Here is a 22,961-nt window from a genome sequence, read left to right on the forward strand (position 1 = left end):
TGCTTGCGTTTGGGGAAGAACCATTATCACCCCATCAGATATGATGATTATCTCCTGTTCAATGCTTTATGCTGACATCCTGAGCCATGGTTTTAGCAGGGCTTTCACACCAGGCTGATAACTGGCAAAATCCTTCCCAGGCGGGACAATCGTCGAAATCTCTTGTTTTGTTTACCTCAATAGCTTTGGTTGATTTATTTGTGGTTTGGAGGGGGGGTGTATTTTGAGAAGATGGCTGTATCTGTGTTCTATCAGCCTTGGAAGGGGAGAAGTTTGTGATGGTGAGAGAGCTGTTAATGTTCTCTCAATATGCAGCACAGCTAAAAATGCTTTGTTCCCGTTTTTCATGTGATTTATTTGCATTCCTGTGATTTATTTTGGTCTGAAGGACCCCAGATTACTTGTGTGCTCGCAGATGAAGATGTGATCTGGGGCAGAGCAGGAAGAACTTCAGGAGGGCAGGGCTGGACGCTGAGACAGGATTAGGATGGCCCCGTTCCCAGTAAGGCTGGTAAAACTTCTCTTTACAAATCTGCTTCCCAAGCTACCATTAAAATTCAGATGATGACTTTGTAATTTTGCTTAGAGATCCTTCAGTGGAAAAATGCAGAAATAGTGCTAACAGTTATTTATTATGCATATGAAAACCAGAGCACAAAAAGTAATAAGGTGCTTGCCGGGCACTGCTGTGGGTTTGCCCAGCTGATGTTACCATTGCCTTTGGAGGAATTATATCGTGGAGTATCATCTACCAGTATCATATGAACAAAATCTCATCATGCGAATGCAAAAGTTTGCTTAGTAAGCAGGTAAATTAACAAAACCCACCCAAACAGTGTTACCAAGTTTGATGTGTCATTAGTTCTTTCTCAAAGTGTGGATACTCGTATAATATCTGTGTATCCCTGCCCTTGCTCCAGTCGTTCTGAGCACAAACACTGTTCTCAGCAGCAGCAGTTGTATCTCATGAGGCCAACACTGTAATTAATGAGATTTGAGGCACAAGTACTGAGACAAAATTTACGTTTCCAGTACCCAGAAATGAAGATCCAATCTATGGTAAAAAAGGAGATAAGGGGTGGCAGTACTTTAAAGCTTCTCAAACCGACATTAGAAAGGAATTCACAATGTATTTTTAGAGTGTTATAAAAATCTCTTACATAATGCTGATTAATTCTTAGGTTTTAGGGAAGAGCACTAGGCTTTGTGTATAAAAGTGTTGACCAGCTAAGCCACTGAAAAGGGCTGGTTCGGGGTGGATTTTTTTTTCCCCTTTAACTTTTTCTTGGTTACAGAAAGCTGCAATTATTCAATTATTACAGGATTTTGCTTTTGTTTGTGTGTGTATGAATATTTTTCTGGAAACTGCATGTTATTCTTGGAAGTCTTTATCATTTGAAAGCATATGTTATGTTATCACCCTGTCTGAGATACAGGATAGCTACAAACTGGGTGGGGTTTTTTCCCCCTCTGTCTTGCTGCAGCTAGTTACGTTATGGATTAACGTTAAAGATTATCTGCAGTAAAACATTACTTGTGTGGCTGTGTAAGACTCACTTAAATAATGCCACTTATATTACAGAATCATGATTTTCCTGGTGCAGTAATACATACAATTACTTTATATTTCTGCCCATTCCGTTGATTTTCAAAATTATTGATTAATCTAACTGGCAGGTTTCACACAGCTCCTAACAAAGGGCTATTCAGGCAATTGAGTCAGTAAATGGTACTCCCTTGTTTTAATTGTGGTTATCTATACTTATTGTTGTGTAGCTGGGAAGATTTTTTGGACAAGATATCATGGAAAAAGGATGCTTTTGTTTAGTCTTTTTCGACAGATACATGACCGAGGCAGCTTTGAAGCCTTTCTGGAAAATCCTCCTTCCTTCTGTAGAATGTTTAATCTTCCTGTGGAGTGTCGAACTATGAGACTTACTCTGCAGAATTCCATTCTTGTGCCATACAGACGAGTAAGAACTACTCAGGTAAATGAGGTGAGTCCTTAATTGTTACTGCAGAATGAAGGTAGGAGGAATGTGTGGATCCAAACAAAATCTTTATTTGCCCCTCTTTTCTACTCAGGAGGAAATGAAAATACTTATAGCTCAGGGGTAGGGAAGGATGATCCTTGTGGGTCCCTTCCAGATATTCTGTGATTCTGGGTCTCAAAGAAAGGCTTACTAATAACCCAATAGTCCCTTTCCAGCAAAAACCACAATTTTCTTCTGGCTTTGGAGAAGGAGCAAAGATGCTTTTGCAGCACAGTTCATCCACGAAGAGGCCACGCAAATATGACCAGCTTAGAAACAAAACTTGGTGAGAATAAACCTTTATTGCTGTCACTGGCTGTGATAGGTTTGATCACACATGTGAGTGCTCAGGCTCTCAGTTTGCAAACATATGTAGTTCAGAATAGGGGAAATTATCTGTAAAGGGCACACAGTCTGAACCCTACAGTGAAAAAAAAAATACATTTGTGTGTACTGGTTTCCTCCACATTAGCTGTCACAACTTTTTTCTCTGGTGTTTCATGTGGTTTCAGCTCTCCCTAATGCTGTTTCCACTGGAGGGGCTCTCACACACGGATGCTCACGTGTATGTCTTTGGGGCTCACTAGGACAACTGCTGTTGTCTCTTATGAAGAAAAGTTCAGAAACAGCCTCCTTTTTCTCTCCAATCACGTATTTTTACTTCTAGATTTGGAATTGCTACTCTTTTTTTGGTGAGGTTTAGTTAATAATCGGGTTAAAATTGTTTCTGACGTATACATAAACACACATGGCATGTGAGGTCATTGTTTAGCTGGTTGTTTTAAGCCATCTGACTGAAACTATGTTCTACCAGACAACCCAGTCTGTGAGGAAAAAAAAAAAAGTAAGAAAAAAGAGTACATAGTCTCTGTTATTAATCATTTGAAGGATAGCTGAAAGTCACCATTGCTGGTTCAGTGATGTGTCACATCAGGAACGTGATTCTTTGTGCTGCATGTGGCAATGACCAGAAGAAAAACAGCTTGAGAACTGGGGATATAGCTGGATGTGAGGCTAAATGGGACCCCGATCCCACATGAAGCTCCACATGGGCAGATCTATCTTTGCATGATGTGGGTGCAGGGAGGGATTTGTGACAAAGGACTTTGCTGCTACAGTGCCTTCGCTGCCACTTTTAGCAGTTAGTGCTGTGCTAAACAAAAACAACAAACAAAAACCCCAACCAGAAATCACATTAGCAGCATCAAAATTGCTTTTATTTCCAGGGTCACTACCCTTAGCAATATGTTGCAGGAAAAGGTTGAACACAGTATGGAGTTGCTGATAATTCCTGAGTTGGTTTGACATATGCAGACTGCTGTCGACTTCAACAGGCTTATTTAGCACATTTGTTTCTTTTGGGTTTAGGATTAGTCAAAATGCAATTTTGTGAGGTTATACTGAGGAGGTTGCCTATCGTAGGCTGTAGGCCTGGCAGGACTCAGGTTGCACAAGTATAACAGCAAAAAGACTTTGACTTTAGCCAAGAGTTAGCCATGATTAGGGCAAATAACCTCTTCAGAATGCTCAAGATTTTTACATATATTGAATTCTGTTCAAAAAAAAGAGATTCCAAGGCAAGCAGCAATGCTCAAAGTGAAGATCTGGGAAAATAAATGGCCTAAAGCTGTCATACCGTGACAGCCTTGGCAAACCTTTACATAGTTTTGTAAAACAAACACGTGTGATGTTCTGTTCTCTCAGTTGGTCTTTACATTAGAAGTTCACACTTAAAAGATGAATAAAATGGTTCTCTCTCTCTCTCTCCGCATATTTACTGAGCACATATTGGTGGATTAAGTGCTATACCACATCCAAACCTACAGCCACTCTGTGCAGCTTTTCTACCTTCTTTGAGGTGTATAACCCCTGGAAGATGGAGATAATTCCAGCCTGTTTTGTGGGCTTGATATTCCGAGGAACTAGTTTCTCTGGATCTCAAGAATCATAGAAAACAGAACAATTGTCTGTGGTGTTGCTCTTCTTCTCAATGAGTACAAAATGTACCAGTGGACTCTGAGTGTTATTTCATTTGTTTTCAACACCAAGATTGCAGCTGCTTCTACATTTTGTGAACTACTTGAGCTTTTTGGGTTCAGTTAAGAATAGATGTATTGAAAAGAGAGAAAATTTCACCCTGTTTTGGATGCATGGCCCAAGGAGAGGGTAGTGATGATTAAAACCACTGGCATATATCAAATCAATTATACCAGCTGGCCAATAGCAGTGTTAAAAGCAAGGAAGGAAATCATAGCATTATTCATTAGTTTATACTTATATATGTTTTGTTTCTCTGAACTCATACACAGGCACGCACGTGACATTGTTCATATATATTGTTCATGTGGTAAGGAAGAAATAAAAAAAGAAATCGATAGCAGTGTGCATATGTGTTCAAAAGCTTAGTGAATTCTTCAAGGTCTGCTGGGGATCAGGTTTCATGAAACTGCAGTAAAAAATCCTTTTTATACCTTGTCTTTGTGTGTTCCGAGGTGGGTTTGTAAGGTTTGAATTACTGGGTAATCACCAAGAAGTCTCCTTTGCATGAGCCTGCAGCTGGGAAATGGACAGTTTAATATTAATGGAAAGAACAAACTCTTCTCCTTTCTCTCTCCTTTCTTATCTGCACTTCTGCTTCATCGTTTCCTTCTCCAAGGTCCCTATGCTGAAATTGCTTTTGCGGAAGTCCAGGATGAACTACAAAACCAGGAGTAGAGCCCAGTTTTTCAAAGTCCCATTTAATGACTGCATTGAGCGACACTAACTTCTGAATATTCTGGATAGAAAAATCAAATTCATTGATGTATCTGTAATGATTTATTTAACTGAGAAACTAATATCACATGAATCTGCAGACTTTCCTTCTAAAATAGCTATTAAGTGCCGTGCCATCACCATGCCAGGGGGAGGTATGGAAAAGTATTAAATGTTCATCAAGAATGAATTGGCAAAAATTACTGAACTTTATTAGAAGTAAACAGCAGCACAGTGTCTGTAATGTGGTGTATATCCACTTCAGGTCCATCCTGGCTTCACTTCCAAACAAGTTCAGCAAGAAATTGAAATTAATTACTGAGGTTTAGTACATCACCACTTTTTTACATTAAAGGACACTTCTTCATTTAAGCCAACTGCTGAAAATCCAGTATGATGGATAAGAGAAGACAACCCCAAAGCAGGGTCTCTAGATCTAAGGTAAACATAAAGTTAACCCTTTTTGGGCTTTCTAGCACGAAGGAGCTCTTGGCATGCAAAGGGATGTTAGAGCCTGTTGAGAGCCCACAGAAGCCGTGGGACTCAACTGAGAGCTCCAAAAGGCTTTCTTCTTCTCGATTTATGCATGTAAATTGTATATTTGAACAAAAGCCTTTGCTGGTGACTTCTCTGCTGGTGTCTGAGCTGTGCTTCCCATGTCTAAGTCCAGTGTTGGTATTTAGGGAGCTGAACTGAATGAGCTCCTCTGACCTCTTGTGAGAGATCTGTTTACACAGGCAGAGTGTGGCTCTCAGGGCTAAAGCCACTTGGTTTCTCCCCAGGTGATCTTTCTGTCCACAAAAATGTGGTACTGTGGGTCTATGAGGAGAACCAAGCCCTAGTCCGAGTGGCTGGAACAGGGACTGTTACAAAACCAGGTCCTGAACAAGAGAACAAAGATGCCTTAGGGCTGTGTAACAAGCAGAGCCTTCTCCCATTGGTTCTCTCCTGTTGAGTTCTCCATATTCTTACTGCCTGGCATGTTGTTTTCCTAGGATATCTGAGGAGGGAGGAGCTTGAAGTTTAAGGCAAATTGTGTTATTTAAAATATCCTTCTTTTATGGTTAAAATTTATAGCCCAGCTTTGTGACGCTCGGCTCCTGACCTGTGGTAGCCTTTTTCCCTTGGTGATTTAAAAGTGACCTTGAGAAGCAGAGATATTTTCATTTCTTCCATTTCCTTTCCTTTCCTATTTTTTCCCTTCATTTTCTTCTGCTCTTAAAAGAAAAACAAAACTAAACAACTCCAAAACATTCTTCCAGCAGCACAAGATATGTCTGACTAATGCATCCCAAGATATGGATTTCAGTGAGGAAGGAAGACATGCATTTTTTATGTGACTGTTGCTACCAGACAAGATGCAGGGCAGGAAGGCAGGTCTGGAAAACCTCCTCTGTGGACTGGGAGGGCATCATGTCTCATTATGGCAACTTAATTCCAGACACTGGCCAACAAACCAGGGATGTGGAAAGGCATCTGTATGGAAGAGAGGGGCTTTTTGATCTTGCACACTGGCCTCAGGGGTTTTGGTTCAGAAACAGGCAGGAGTTATATAGAATTCCTAGAATACAGCTGGTGCACCCATAACTGCATTGGCTATAATAGGATTTTTTACTGTGCTAGGAATGAAATATCAGGCTCTCATTGTTATCTTTCCTCATGCAGCTGTAAAGAATTTATTTGTGAGTTTTACAATATCCAGAGGTGGTTCCTTTTTACCCTTTTTCAATAAAGTTGAAATGCCAAAAGTTCTTTAGTTTGTTATTACTCTTTGCCCAGCACAAAACCCTTGTAGAAGTCCTGAGACTGGCATCTCTCTCTGATTGTGAGCCTTCTCTTAAAGAGACCATCTTAATTTCGCTGTTTGGCTGGTCTTTCTGATGCCATTTTTCAGTCAGTTCCAATATTGAGCCTTTTCCAGCATGTTGACATGCCAGACTGGTGAGATGTATATTTGTGGTTCTCAAGAACACATTATTCTATGTGTTCTTGGCAAAAATCTGGGTCATACCTCAGGTTTTAAGCATTCAGTGTGTTCAAATTTCTTGTAAGCCTGAAGTGTCCCACCTTAGAATGGAAAAAGTGTTATCTATTACTGTGGGCATAAAAATGTTTCACTTGGAGAAGATCTCTCAGTTACCTGGAAAACCAAGGAATCAGGGAGCCATTTCACTTCCTTTTGTAAGACTACCATTCTTTAAAGAATTTGGCCCTGATTTCTTGTTGCCTTCAGGGGAATGAGGAGTAGGCAGTGATGTGACTTCCCAAACACTCCACTTTTCCATCCTCAGTCAGTGGCTGCTCCTGAGAATTGTTCTCAATTTGATTCTGTGGTTTGAGCGTATTCAATCCTGACAAACACAGCCTTTTTTTTAAAAGCTGTCAGTATTAAAGGTAACTTTCATGTTAATGGAAATGACAAATTAATCCTGCAAAGAAATACACAATAATAAGGAGAGGCTGTTTCAGATTATATTTCTCTTTCTCCTTGCATTCTGGTTCTTTAAAATCAATGTTAAGAAATATCTTCTTTTTTTTCCAGCCGGACTTTCTTTTTTCTCTTTCACTGACTTCTTTGAATCCCCTTTCACCTCCATTGGTGCTTGCCGTGTCTGGGGAAACAATACACTCTAAATTCAGACGTAGCAGGTCTAATCGTGTTTGTCTGATCATGTTTCCCATTGAAACCAGGACCATTTGGGACAGTGTAGGACTAGGAATTATTGCTAAGGAACAAAGAAACAACAAACTTGCAGTCTTTGGAAGGACATGAGGGAAACTATGAAGAAAATCTTTCTCTTAACCCCTTCCAGTGAATCTACCACATATATACGGATCTTCAAAATCATTCCCCAACAGTCTTCTCATTCGAGAAGTACTTGGACCAGATGGAAGTCAGAGCAGTAGGGGACTAATAAACTGTTTTAAGGTTCCCAGATTAGGTCTGCTTAAAAATTAAAAATGGATTTACAAATGCAAACATCCAATCAGAATGTTTTTCTGATTTCCGTGTTTGCAGCAGTATCTGGCTCCTAATACAAATAGAGATGTCATAATTTGTTTTCCATCCCCTCAGATGTCAATGTAAACAATCTTTTGGATGGATCTGGATGTTTCTCTGCATCAGTATGAAGCCTAACTCAACAGTATTGTGTGAGTTTATAAGAAACAGAAGGGGAATCTAACAAGTTTAGTGACATTGTCCAAGCTATCTGAAACAGAGAGAAAGTCTTACTTAATGAAAAGCACATTAGACTTTAAGATATGTGCTATATTTGTTGTTTCAGTTAACATTAGGAGCCAGCCACATCAAGACTTGAGCTAAAATGACCAGGCCAAAGCAAAAAGCATAGGAATGGGCAACATGTTTCACACAACTTACTGTCTCCTGAAGCTGTTAAAATGTTTTATGATGATATTCTCTTTTCTCTCAAAATCCTTGAGGAAAGTTCATACAGGAACAAAACTTAGAGAATGCAACATTCACTCCATTCGTTCATATTTGTTTCTATTTCTTTCCTTTCTGTTCCTTTTCCTATTCTTTTAAGAATAACCTGATGCATCTTACCCTGAAAATTATATATATATATATATATATTGGTTCTTGTCTTCCAATTTGAATTTGAATCCAGTCAACTGGACTTCCCAAGGAAGTCTCACACTCAGACCCAAGTTACCAAAAGCATTTGTTTACTGATTGCAAACTGTTATTATCTGTTGACAGCGGGCTTGAAGCCCATCTTTAAACTGACTTATTGGAAATACTTCAGGACTTATTTTTCAGAAGCAGTTCAGGCAAGCAGATGAACCTGAGTGGGTACTGCATATAAAATTCTCCTGTTCTGCTCTTGGTGTGGGGATTCAGGGGTCAGTGTAACCCAGAATGAAGGATGCTGGAGCAGTGTTTCCACACTTGCCTGTAGGCCTGGCTCTTCATTTTGAAGTGCAGTCACTCCTTGCTCGGCTGACAATGTTGTTTACCACAAAAGGCTCAGCAAAAAACTACTGCTAACATTGCTCCATAGTCAGTTGTGTTTCTGGAAATTAATTTCCAGGCTGCTGTGAGGAGGTTTATGGCAGACTGTCTCTCCTGACTGCCAGAAGTTGTGCAGGACCTTTTCATGCACAAGCAGCGGGTTTTAAAATATGCCCTTGCTTAGGCACATTATTATTCTGAATGTCTCAAAGTTATGTTCTCACTCGTCACCATAGAAATGATTATACAATTACGTACCCATTTTTCCACAGAAGGGCTGCCTGTGTGTCTGGGTATGGATATAATGGCTCTCCAAGTCACTGAGGAATTGCTTGATTGCAAATCAGAGACCATCACTTTGCTTCCCAGGACCTGTCAGGGAAGGAGCAGCTGCTGACCAAGCATGTTTGGAGAGGAGCAGGCAAGGCAGGCTGTTGGCACATTCCCTCCTGCATGCAGCAACACACCTGGCTCATCCTTAAGGAATTTCCTCCCTCAATAATAGACATTGTATTCCCTCTTTTTAAACCCCTTTCAAGTTAAATTTTGATTTCTGTCCCACTATTCTATTTGTCAGCAATTTTTTTTCTACAGAAATAATCTTTTATGAATCCTGGGTTTAGTGCTCAAGTTCCCAGCAAGTCCTAGGAATTCCCTTCTCTGAGCAGTACATGCATTAAGGACTCTCATCAAAGCCCTTTTCAAATTCCAAACTATCCTAAGACTGGTTTGTTCCTGCATGTCAATGAAAAGAGACACTACACCATTACATAAAATGTTCTGCTGTGGTTTCACATCTTCTGAAGGCATCACCCTGAGAAAAACTATTGACAAACAAGAGGTAATTTCAGAGAAGGAACAAAGCAAAATGTCCAGACGATGATGTGATAGAATTTCTGGTTTATATATATATATATATATATATATATACATATATATATATTAAAAATAGCTTGGTTAAAAGGCAACCATGGGAGTTTGGCAAGGTACCAGCATTTAGAGGCCATGAGAATACAAACGCAAATGGCTTTTACCATTCAGGGATACTGCAGCTGACTCCAGTAGGAGCTTCCTGAGGGAAAGGTGGATCCTTGGGGTTTATACAGAATAGCTGACTGCAGAGAAAATGGTATAACTAGGCAAACTGGGTGGAAATCAATAATATAAATAAGTCATTGAAGTAAAGGGAAAACTCCTAACAGTGAACATCCAAAAATATTCTTGAAGAAAATGGTAAAGAGCTCATCCATGAGAACATCTACATCTCATTTGGATAAAAACTGGGGTTTTTTTCCATGTAGGCTCCCCTGGCCCCTGCCAATTCCTTGAAAACTCATAGGAGTCTCAGTGGGGTTTGGTTACACCTCAGGAGAAGATGAGCCCTTATCCACCCACTACAGAAATATTTCTCCTGGCTGTCTGCCAAGCAGAAAACAGATCTCAGTGTTCATTCTGGTTCTTTCTTTACATTTCTGGCACTCTGTCCTTCCCCTCTTGTTCTGTGTGCCCTTGCCCCACAGGTAAGGGCCAGGGATCGTGCTCCACAAACCCTCATCCCAGCAACATCCATCTCCACCTGTTTCACCTTGCAGGAAACACAGCTGAAAGAGTTTCTGCATCAAAGCATCCTGGACCTTTTGGCTATGCAAAGTTGACTCTATTCTAACTCATTTCACCTGGTCAGGGCAGATTTGGTCATGCAAGCTGCCAATTTGTTTATTTCTTGTTCAACAGTTAAGTACTGGAAGCTTCAAATCTAAAAATCCATGGCTTTCCTAGGACCTTTTAAGCCAACTTTCAAAGGCAGTCTTTTATGGCTGGGTTATAAAACCCTTTGCAGAGGGAAAGCTTCAAGTCTGAATATTGAAGTAAAGTGTTTTAAGTTCCTTTTTGGATCATGAATCTATTATTGAAGCAGGATGGAAACTAGTTTGCAGCCTATCTCCTGCACAGAGCATCCATACTGCCAGAGTCAAAAGCGAAGTCACTTTTTGGATTGGGCGCTGACCACAGAAGGCTTAGAAATGCCACTAGTAATTAAAAACATTGTGCCTGGGTCCTTCTGTCTTTATTGAGGTGAAATCGCCACTGAAAGCAATACAAGTTGAGGCTGAAGAACAACAGCAAGCTCATGTCCTCTGTTTTCTAATATATTTAACTTTTTATGGATGCTGAGAAAGCTTTGTACGTTTTGTACGTTTCAACAGTAAAATGGATGCAATTTCCTCTAACTTTGATAGTGACTGTAATGGCCGTTAGTGCTTTGTGAGGCCAAGCAGAGCCACCTTTCCTTGCCCCCTTCTCTGTACCAGCCCCTCAGCCTGGACAAACGTGAGCTGCTGTCAAGGCTTTCTTTTGTTTTTTCAGCTTTATCTCTTGTATTTCTACTAATGCCTTGTCTACTTTGTGGATCAGAGACTTTTATCTACCCGTCTGGAAGAGCTTAGCACAACTCAGCCCTGATCCTGCCTGAACAATCACAACACCAGCACTAATTGCACTGCAGTTTAATTGCTCGAAGTGTTAAGTAAACTGGGTGGGCTCAGTTTGGTAAAGGTGGAACACAGGTACCCAAAAAAGGGTTTGTTTGGAGCTGAAGGGCTAAGTAGAATACTGTAGTCTAAAATGTCCCCTTCCAGCTGCTCGTAGGTGTGGGCTCTCAGCCCCCGTGCTGACAACCAGTCCCAGGCTCCCCTCCTGGGAATGGGGCTGGGAAGCCACAGAGATCTTTGTTTCCCTGTCACAGTAGCAGTATCAGCGAACTCTTTGCAACCATGTGTTTCCAGAGGGATCACCATTTTGCCATAAATCTTCCGTGCCTAAGTTTAGATTCCCTCCTGGTAAGGACTCCCAAACGTGCTTAATTTGCCTGGGGTTGTTTTGTGCACTCCACAAAGTTCCCTCTGCAGACCACAAAGCAGAGGAGAAATACCAACAGCTTGTTAACCCTTGTATCCCCCTCCTTTAACCATGGTCATTATATCATTTACCAGTCCATAGAGGTACCACAGCCACAGTCAGAAAAGACTTGAGGGTCAAGTGGAGCACCTGGGCATCCAGCCCTGGAGCTCCTGGAGTGAATAGTAACAGGGAATTTCATTGTCTGCGATGCAGTTCCTGCACCACACCAACCCAAAATGCATTTTGGTTGAACAGCAGCCTTCAATTTTTATATATTTATTCTTAAATCCATCCATAAATCTGGATGCCATACTCAGTAAATTACCCAGGCACCACATTTCCACAGCAAAATCCCAACTGTGAACCAGAGTAGAGTTGTGGGTGAGAAACTGGTGGTGATTTCTGGTCCTATGTGGTGAGGGAGCTGCACAGGTGACATTCAGCCCCTGTGACCAGCAGCAGTGTCTTCAGAAATATTGCAGACTGCTCCAGAGGTGGAAGGGCTATGAATAGCACTGATATGGCACAATTCAATTCTGGCTGTGCCCATGAATCAGTGGGATTCAGAGAGCTGTAAATCCTGGTGGTTCTTGCTCCCTGCTTGCTGACAGTGCAGGATGGCACTGGAGCCACTGTTGAGCCAGGCTTTGCTGGGAGAGTTCTGGATCAAAGCCATGGCAGCCAGGATCACGAAAGACTCCTTGGAGAGGTCAGATCTGATGTAACGGTGTGTGGGGTGGGTGGCACTGGCCAACAACACAACAACACAGGTGCCTGGTTCCCCTGAAGGTGCAGCAAGGCATCCACATCTTGTTTTTGTTCTGTTTGCATGTGTGTCTCGGACAGAAGTACAGTTTTTTCAGTTGATTTTGACTGAATGTGAAAGTTTCTTTGTTTCCTTTTGGAATGCAGGGATAGAGACTAAAACTAGAGCTTAAGTGGGTCCCTGTTGTCTGCAGGTAGGTAGGGCAAAAAATCACAAAGGAAATCTGTGTGTTATTAGCCAGCTTGGTTAATAAAAACTTAATACACTTAACTCATTTAACAGTTTAAATATCTCTTAAAACATTTTACTGGTGAGATCTAAATGCCATAGGTATTTCTGCACTGAGCCATGGAGATGGGAAGGAGTTGTCTCATGATATTTTGTGTGTAGAAGGTGTCAAGAAAGGCAAGAAGGTGTGGGAAACAATGGGGGGAAAAGCCCTGGGTATGCAGATAATTCTTTGTAAAAGCGTGTACATTTGTAAACACAGACAAGAGGAGTACACCAGGATGAAACTGGGAGAGGACCAGACTTGGAATGCAGCAGCTGTGAAAGGACAGTAAGAGAACACAAACTGCCAGGTGTGAATGTGAGAAGGGGGTGGTACAATAAACACATGGAAGTGGAAGAAGGATGTTCTTATGCTTGGATGGAGGAGCTCCCTCAAAGGCACATGTCCAGCTTCTTCCCAAGGTAGTTCCCAAAGGTGACATCAGCACATGGTCAAGGGGAAGAAGGATCAGTTCTCTTCCCACAACCATCAATGTGCAGGTGGGTCAGGATTAGTGTGTAGAACTGAAGACTAAAATAGCTGTTTACCATCATCAAGTGGGAGCTTTAATGAAACCAGGCTTCTCTGCACCTCCTCACCAGGAAGGAGTTGGAGAACAACTGGAGATTCACTGATAAATTATGGCCTGTCTCCTGCTACAGACACTGCCTTAGCATCTGAAATGCATGATAGAAATCTGTCCTAAATGATCACTGACCTTCAAACAGGAGGGGAAGAAAGCCAGACCCAACTTGACAATATCTTCTCTTAAGCAAAAAAGTGCAACCCCCCCTGTGTTTAATTGGATTCTCATGAAAGATCACGTGTGCCGTAAGAGGATGAATTTCGAGCATTCTCAGTTTCAGAGTGAGTATTTTATATAAACAGACTAAACAGTATAGGAAAAATACAGTGCTCTGCACAACAGCAATGCTCAATGAGCTAAAAAGCCATATTGAGCCAGATCTTAGTGATAATTCCCAGTGCAACCTATTCTTGAGTCTGAAGTCTCCTGAGAGATACCTTACATAACAGGAAATTGTGGATAATCACAGAAAATACATCAAAGCCATTTCAGATATTTCCAACACAACACGTACTAAATGTTGGGGGGGCAGGGAATAAATGTGCAGATGAGCATTTAGGGTTGGGGTTTTGTGTTTTGTGTTTTGGTTTTGTTTGTTTTTTTTTTTAAATTATTATTTTGCATTGGTTAAAATATTTCCTCCAGGAGCAGGGTTTAGAGATTTTCCAGGGTGTGGAGTTCTGACCAGTCTGTGTGTTCCATCCTGCCTGTATGATCTCCACAGGAGAGCACAGAAAGGGAACAGACACAGCGGATCAGAAGCAGTCAGGGAACATTAACTGCATACATGCATAATTATTGCTACAGTGACCTGATGGAAATTTTGCAAGGATTTCAAAATGTGTGTGAGGAACGCAAAGGGTGAAACTTTCCTCGAGCCCCCTTTGTGTTTCTGTGCACATGCTGGCAAATAGAAATGGTAAATAATATTATAAATAGATGTTAGTTCATTACAGCCTCTTGAATTGTAGCAGGGATTTTTTTTCAAGACAGGCTAACTGAGTGCTTTGAAAATGGTAGAAGACTGCATCAAACTGGATGTTAAATCCACCTATTCCATACAGGAATAACTATACAAAGAAGAAAATGCCAGAGTGAAGGACTCCACCATCCGTACAGACTTCACAGTCTGTACTGTGGATCCATCTATCCATCTCTATTTGTGTGTTGATTTTCTGTTATGGAAGTATTATGGCAACTTAAAGGTGGGAAAAAATTCAAATTTATCATGCCTTTTTTTTTCCGATGGAACAGTGGTGTCGAACACTGTATGCTAACTCAGTCAGAGTTGGGGACTGAGGGTTGTGGAGTTTTAAAATATGCTGGAATTAATGGAACAGAATCCACTGATCCGTGGTTTTATACCAGCCTGTCTCAGTCTAAGGTCAAACTGGAAAAGTTTCCTGACAAGAGCTATAGGTCTGACTCTGCTTCGCTGCTGACTTAGCTGGTTAGCTAAATAAGTATAATATAAAATAAATAATAAGTAAAATCCTCTAAGGAGAGAGGGGAACTACAAATTTAGGTTAAAAACAAAAGTTATGGCAAACGCAAGTGCCTCGAAGTTTTGCAATAATCCTCCACTACTTTTTGCATCCCAAAAGGCTCCTGATGTGACCAGCCACTGCGAAGTGGCGAGTTGTTTATCAGCATCCTGCACCGCAGATGGGCACCTGTAATTTCACTCGCGCTTTGCATCAGCAGAATTAAGATATCCGGGGGGGGGGGGAAAAAACCATACCAAAACCCCAAGCCTACTAAAGCAGGTTTCTGAGTAATAATGCATAAACATGGGTATTGCACAGCCCTGCCTGTCACCTTCAAGGTGAGGTGTAACAGCACCCGATTCCTCCCACTCCCGTGTGAGCTGAGGGTTTCTCTGTATTCATGTTAAGGCTGCACCCGGCAAAAGAGTGAAAATTAATAAAACGCAGCGACTCATAGCACTATTATTAAACAGCTGGATTTTTTCCACCTCTTTCCACAGCCTTTTCCAGCTGTGAGATCCACAGGCAGGTGAGTGATGGGGCTGCCCACCACCCACAGGCTTGCTGTATTCCTGTGCACTGTATATTTATAAACTGCCTAATTTGATCATGTTCCCTTCTTGATTTGGTCTATTCACAGCTTCATTTTGTTTTGGGGAGCAAAGCTTCTACCTGATTACTTCCTTCTAAAAAGGAGTACCACCTTCTTCGATTTTACAGGTGATGAATCTGGTTGTTTATAGAAGCCACAAAATAAAATTGCTGTACTCAAGGGTCAGGTTTGTACTTTCAGAAAGTCATCTCCGTGTTTGTGTGCAGCACCTGCCAATTAATATGCTTAAAAATATCACTGAAGTTATGTAAGATCTTTAAAAATCCTTCTGCTTCTTGACTCTGCAGTACTTCACCTGTGACTAAAAGTCATCAAGCTTCAATGTGTTTTAAAATAAACTCAAGACCCAAACAGCCCTAATTTAATCGAAGGAAGAAATTATTAACTCTCTCCTCTTGGGCAGAATTATTTGGACCTGTCCATGTGATGCACAGCCTGATCTTGCACTAATAATCTTGTGAGTTTGTGTCCCTGGTCAGGCATCACCCCAGCCATAGAGGGGGCATTATTATATATCATTCTTTTATGCATATAAAACTATATATCATTCTCCATTAATGATATATAACATACAATTTATTGGCATTGGAAGGGCAATGGCTGAGTAAACTCCAGTCTCAACATACCAAACCAATGGCCCAGGGTTGTTCTGATCCCCCATCATTCTGCTTTCCTAGTTTTTTATTTAAGAGACAGCTATATGGAAATGAGCCTTCTGGAGCAAGTTCTGGCAAATGTTTTTTTCTGGTGCAGTTTTGAGGGTGGGAGGAGAATGATTTTGGGTAACATGAGTCTCTATGAGGAGTTACACATCCGAGCTACAGCGAGCATTGGGGCAGAGTAAACATGCTGGTTATGGCACCTTTAAACAATTTAAACACAGCGGGATTTGTGTAATATAAATATTAAATCTTTCAGAGCACTGTTTAATATAGAGGGTGTTAGAAGTCACAAAGGTTGTCTGGCTTAAATTTATAGAAGATACTGAAAGTGATACACTGTGTTTTCTTTTTCAGGAACTGATTCGGGACGCTGACGTTAATGAGAATTATGCTTTTCTGAGCTCTGGAACAAGCTTTAAGGCAAGATGTATGGATAGATAGATAGATAGAGAGAGAGAGACAGACAGACAGACAGATAGATAGATAGGTGACAAATAAATAGATAAAGCCCCTCTGTCCTTTCTTATTTGCCACACATTTAGAGATTTTATGGCAGGACCCGGTTTTGTTCCACAGGTACCAGGAGCTGGGAAGTGCCTGCTCTTCCTGCCATCTTGCAGCTTCAATACCCCCAAATATATTTAGACTAATGACTCAATTCCCTCATCACAAAGATATGTGAGAAGGAATTGTAGTCTATCTTGTAAAAACAGTGCTACACTTGTACATGCATGTGTAGGACTGTTAAAGATTTTACAAGATACACGGGAATGTGCCACTGCTTATCTGGTGAGAGGTAGGAGCTCAGCTTTTAAAAAAGAAATCCACCCTCTACCTCAGGCCTGGCCTGCCAAGTTTTAGCTATGCATTCCCTATTTGAAGCACATCCTGCACACAGAGGTGAACATGCTCTCCAGTTTAGAGGGAAGATTTAGGAGCAAACTCTACTTCCATTTACATCATTAAAATCCTAATGAGGCTGTAAATCAGGATAAGAGTATGGTTGAGGTCAACAGGGTTGGGTGGATTTAAATGGCTGCAGAATTTGTCCAGTTTAGGTGGAAATATAGACCAGATGAGCAGAGTAGAGCTGAAAGAAAAAAATTTCTCATTCTTGTTAAGATCCAAACAGAGTAACACCACCTATCAATTTTGGGTCAGAATGTTTTGCTTCTTTCTGAAAAGAGATAACAGTGAAAATGTTTACTGTCCTAAATCACAGTGGCCAATGACAAATGCATTAAACTGGGCCAAAAATAATTTATAAAAGCTTGAAATGAATTTTTTCTCCCTGACATATAATAATTTATAAAAGCTTGAAATGAATTTTTTCCCCCTGACATATACTTGATAGGGTAGTTATTAGAACTAGATTTGTATTCCTCAGTTTAAAATTTTCTCCAAACTATTAACAAAATCTGATGTATTTCCCAAAATACACCAACATGATGACATTTTCCATTACTTCCCTTTTGTAAGTAAGCTTCAATATTTCAAGTATTACATAATGTGGAATGATCTGGAAATATATATGTTCCCTGAGAACTCTGGTTTGAATTTGAAGTCTTAATTAATGTTGTTTTACAGTGTTTCAGTACAAGAGGGCATAGTTTAGAAGCTGAAAAAGGCAACCTATCTTGTATGCCCAGTCCAGACCACTGGTTTAAATGGCATTCTCCACCTAGCACAGCCCATGGAATCAGCCTCTCTGCTGAGCTGCAGCCAGCCTGTTTTTCTATTCCTTAAACAGTCCTGCAGCACTTGCCAGGAAATGCAAGAAAATAAAATGACTCACTGAAACAGTAGTTGTTTCCATTGGAAAAATTATTAAAAACAAATGGTAATGTTATCATATATAAACTTTCATATTAACATTCCATGGCACAATTGTTTCTGTTGATGGGTGGCAGTGTCATATCAAGGACCATTTTGTCTTAAAAATAATATTAATGTGAGCTGATGCAAGTGGTGAAGTTCCTGATGCAGTTGTGCTGACACAAGGCATAGAACGACAATCTATGGACCCTGGAAAAAAATCACTGTCTGCTGAGCCAAGCTCGTGTTTTCAACCTGCATAGCACCAAATCTGTGATTTAATTGTGAAGCTCTTTGCTTACAGGCATCGTTAATTCCATATACCACCTATGTTAATTATGTTTATTTTACAGACACACAAACAGAATTATTATTTTTTTCCAAAGTGTGAAGGGAGTGGTTTTAAAAGTCAAGATTCCAGATAAGATTTCAAAGCTGCAAGAGAATTTGCAGATGAAGAATTGCATTAAGCAGACTAACAATGAATTTATTGTGAGTTTTTATTCTGTCATGGTCCCAGTTCAAAAGTCTCTGTTTTGTCTGGAAACTGTGCATTATCTATTTTCTTGTATTGTTTGATCTGCCTAACGATACCACAACACATCCCAGCACTTGGAACACAGACTTTAATAGTGGTTTATGCAAAGAGCAGTGTCAGAGGGAATGGAAAGGTCTGGGGATTTATACATTTATAAATGTATAAATAAATGAAAGTACTTAATATCTAGAATTCTTGAGAGTCATTGATGTCTTTTGTGTAGCTGCTGCTGTTTAACCCACGAGTTAGTAGTTCCTTACTGAACATAAACCCACATGTCCATAGACATACTTTCTGATTTAATGACTGTGTAATAAAGCATATACTGTAAACAGTAAAGCTTACAATTAGATTTCTAGTGAAAGCATTTGCCTTTGCCAGTCTAAAATATACATGAAAATTTTTTGAAGTATTTGCTTAAAATGTGCCGTTCCCATAAACAATCCTAACAGTAAACCTATTAGCTAAAATATTCACATAAAGAAAACAAAAGGAGCACAAACAAGTGCTCCAAGTCAAATTCAACTTTCTGTCTTAGTAAACACTTGTGAGAGCATTTTTAAAACCATGTTTCCAACTCTGTCTTGGTTCTTTCAGAACTTCCAAGTACTTTACAGAATTAATAAAAGTGTGTAAATATACATTTGCTCCCAAACAACAACAAAAGAACTTTTATCAAAATAAGATGAGGTAAGACAGCAAAGTCAAACAGTTAACATCCAGGAAGAGCTGAAATGGCACTTGCCTTTGTACCTGAATTCAAACTATTGTTTTTTAACCCCAGCCCCTTTTTGGCTGCTTTCTGCCCTAGAAGAGTCCATAGCAGAAAGAAGTGTATAAATATTCCTGGTACAGGTTATCTGATCTTGGTTTGCTTATGGGTGTACCTGGGAACACCTGTGTTTTGTCAACTCAGGCGGTTGGCTGTGACAACCCTGTCACCACCTGAGTCTAAATATCACCTCACTTAAACCTCACTCCTTTATTTGGGATATTAGAAATTGGAATTATTGGCCAAAAGTGTGACCAGAGTCTCAGGAAGGTATTTTTAATCACCATAATCTGCCATTGTATAACAGCAGATGGAAGACAAGGTGATGGTGGTAATGACACATAAAAAACTGGTCATAAACGGTACCATTTGGTGCTGAAATATCTCGAAACTCCCAGACTTTGATGTCTGAGGGATGACACCTCTAATAGCAGATTGCCTCCTAGTGCCACACTCAGGTAATGACTGAGAGGCAAAAAATCACCAACACCAATGGATGTTTTATTGTGAATCCCAGCTTTCATTCATAACTAAATTTCTCATTATGAATGCCTGCTTTTATGACTGGATCATAATTTTCAAGTAGAGAGTAAAATTGTCTTTAAACCATTTTAAAAAAATCAAAAAGATCATCCATCCACCACAAAAAATGTTATTTCTGGTTTTCTTTATGAATTAGAGAAATACCTTGTTTTAAGAAGTTTGTACCATGGACATTCTGCATATTTTTTTCTAATTTGAACTTCAATTTAGCTGAATCAACCATTTATTTTACCTTTTGGTGTAATAAACTGTTACTGTCTCTTTGCATCTGATGAAAAAGGAAAGAAAATATTTGTCCTAGTTCCTTTCCTTTTTCTTCTGAGGATGTCTCTTGGAACCATAACTCCTCCATCTTCGTTCCAGAGAAATAAGATATACATAATCTATATTTGTCCTTGCCCACTTGGCAGAAATTAATTTTTTTATCTCCCACCCTTCAGATCTTCCAGTGAGAACAGTTGAGCGAATTTCACACCTCACACAATTGCAAAGGAATTACGGGCACATTGACAACACTTGACTCAGTTTGCTTCCAGGATGATGTATTTTTGGTAAGGAGTAAAATTTGCAATATATAAAATATACCATTGGGAGTGGAACAGAGCAGCATAAGGGAACATTACATATATATGTTCCACTTTAAACACACATTGGAGGAAAGAGCAGAGGATGCCCAGTGTCTTCAGCAGCCTTGGACAAAGGGCTGATCCGTGCAGGGGTCGGATGTGAGCACAGATCAAAGGGGGCACAACCAACTCATCATCCACCCGACACTCAACCTCAGTTTACACAGTGACCCCCGTGATGTGGTGCAGCTTCTCTGCTCCTCTCCACTTCCCAGCTGCAAAGAGAGGAGCCCCATCAGTTATAAACATCAAAGTGTGTGTGGAGATAGCACAAGCCTCCTCCAGGAGCCTTTTCTCTGAGAAGCAAGAGTAGAAATGTGTGGGTCTCCAGTAAAGGGGGTGGAGGAGGGAGCCCCGAGAAAAAAAAAAAAAAGGCAGGAATATTAGATATAAAAAACCTAACTGAGGTATTAACTTACAGGAATTGCTCGGACACCTTCTTGCATTCTGACCTCTCCGTGCATCCAACTTCCTTTAAGGTCTCCCAGAAGTGGAATGATGCCGCTTCCTCCGCAGTCTCAAGATGGACGGCACAAATAAAGACCATTTTTACCAATAGTGCAATTTCACCCTTAATAGATCAAACTCTGTCTCCAAAGCCTGGCACAACACAAGAAGCAACAGGAACCTTGACTATCTATAGGAATTCTTGTTTATCTTTGGAAGGTCAAAGCCTATCTCAATTTCAGTTTTCAGCTTAACATGGGAAAGGTTCAGCTCTTTAAAAAAACTGTGATAAAATGTCTAGAAGAAGAAGTCTGGCTCACTCCAGGATTCATTACTTCTCCAACAAATGCAACATGGCATTTCAACGTGTTTGTATTGCGACTTCACTAGTTTTTGTTATGTATTTGAAATATAATGATACTCAATAATAGTTCATGGCAGAGTTATTTTTAAAATGTATAATAGTGACAGCATTCAGACATATTACACACTTAATTTGAATGAGAAAAAGTTTGTGATTCACTTGCCTTACAGAAATTATATTTCACTGTCATTATCAAAATTACATTATTTAAGTACTGCACGATTTTCATACCAAATTATCTTTTCACAGAAAAAAAAAATCAGTGCGGTCAATTACAGTGTATTAAAAACCTGAACACCATTTTCATATTACAAACATTCTTTGTACATTGTTTCTTTGCTGTAGCTCTGCTGTTTCATCAGATATAACCACCACCATTGAGATGTACAAAACTGGTCTGAATTGGGAAGAATGTACAGGAGATGTTGATGCTGGGATCCATTATGCTAAATGTACGTGTTAATCACCAGTGTTCTATTATGCTTATCTTTCTGTGGATTTTTGGCTAATTTTCCAGGTCTGGGATATTAACAGTGCTTTTGGTATGCATGGATTAGGTTATTCTATTAGGGATGGAATGGCTAAGTAGGTGAAACCAAAAAGATGCAGTAAAAAGCTGTTGTCTGTGGATTGTAAATGTCTGAATGTCTGAATGCTGTCACTATTATACATTTTAAAAATAACTCTGCCATGAACTATTATCGAGAATCATTATATTTCAAATACATAACAAAAACTAGTGAAGTCACAATACAAACATGTTGAAATGCCATGTTGCATTTATTGGAGAAGTAAGGAATCCTGCAGGAGTGAGCCAAATATTTTGCAGCAGACATAAATCTCTCTTACTCTGCTCAGCCTCAAAGCCTGGGGAAGGGGATTGGTTGGTTTGCTTGAACTCATGGGTGGCTCTTACAGCTCCAGGTCGGTTATTAATGAGGAAAAGAAGGTTAATGGCAGTAGGAGATGCTGGCAGCCCAACATTTATTCTGTGAAATCCATGTAATATCAGATAAAAATGGTGTTTATGTCACACTGGCTACAAAACCAGTTGCTTTTCAAATATGTCTAAATTTAACTGGACAGTTTTTACTATATGTCACAAAAGACTGTGTTTAGAATAAAGAGTAGATATTCACACAATGGTTAATGTGACTGTCTAATTTCACTTAAAAGCTAATCCAAGTCTGCTCCCATGGACAGAACGCTGCATTGAAGCAGGCTGGATGGGCTCATAAGCTCTGGAATACACTGAATTTCAGTGAGAACAATTCCATAACTGCACAAACATGAGGGTGTTTTTGTTTATCTCATTAAGGGAGTGGTTCAGAGAGCTCCGTTTGCCATAATCCAGTGTAACATTAGGGTAGGCAGGGCAAGTCAGGGCCACAATGACGGACACGGAGCAGCAATAATATCTTACATTTTTAATTCTTAATGTATGTGATGTCTGGGCAGTTACTGAAAAGTGAATGTAACTAATAGCAAAGGGAATGCACATGTAAATCTACAATGACTAATCACTGAGATATGAAAAAAAAGGTGAAATCAAGCACGTAGAGGAAAAAAAGTGGTTTGCCATCACTGACATTCCTAACTGGAAAAATCATGTCCTCACTAGGGAGTCCCAAGTATCCATGCTGGAGGAATTTATGCCATTTCTTCAGAACAAAGTAAGGAAGCCCATGGTGTTGGGGATGGTAACATATTTTGGGGTATTTAATATGTACTGTGTAATGTCCATACACACCTCCTTTTACCTGGTATTATTATTTTATCTACTATAAATATTGTCCTTAGTGTTACT

General features: G+C 40.0%; 2 long non-coding RNA genes across 4 annotated transcripts; both read left to right on the forward strand.

The window, feature by feature from the left end:
* The first annotated feature begins 1,356 nt into the window (after window positions 1-1,356).
* Window positions 1,357-18,216, forward strand: LOC127481501 (uncharacterized). 3 transcript variants are annotated; one of them, XR_007908227.1, is made up of 5 exons: window positions 1,357-1,997; window positions 12,921-13,568; window positions 14,352-14,492; window positions 15,415-15,494; window positions 16,404-18,216. It is a non-coding gene; the product is annotated as an uncharacterized LOC127481501 (long non-coding RNA). The 3 variants fall into 3 exon arrangements; XR_007908229.1 differs by lacking the exons at window positions 12,921-13,568; window positions 14,352-14,492 and adding an exon at window positions 15,275-15,303 and having other exon boundaries at window positions 1,361-1,997; XR_007908228.1 differs by lacking the exons at window positions 12,921-13,568; window positions 14,352-14,492 and having other exon boundaries at window positions 1,369-1,997.
* A 27-nt stretch (window positions 18,217-18,243) lies between these two features.
* On the forward strand, window positions 18,244-22,227 carry LOC127481504 (uncharacterized). Its single transcript, XR_007908233.1, has 3 exons — window positions 18,244-18,356; window positions 20,158-20,268; window positions 20,765-22,227. It is a non-coding gene; the product is annotated as an uncharacterized LOC127481504 (long non-coding RNA).
* The last annotated feature ends 734 nt before the right edge of the window (window positions 22,228-22,961 follow it).

Source organism: Manacus candei, unplaced genomic scaffold, assembly GCF_025592945.1.
Source record: "Manacus candei isolate 608988 ecotype Guabito, Panama unplaced genomic scaffold, ASM2559294v1 h1tg000079l, whole genome shotgun sequence".
NCBI classification, from domain to species: domain Eukaryota; kingdom Metazoa; phylum Chordata; class Aves; order Passeriformes; family Pipridae; genus Manacus; species Manacus candei.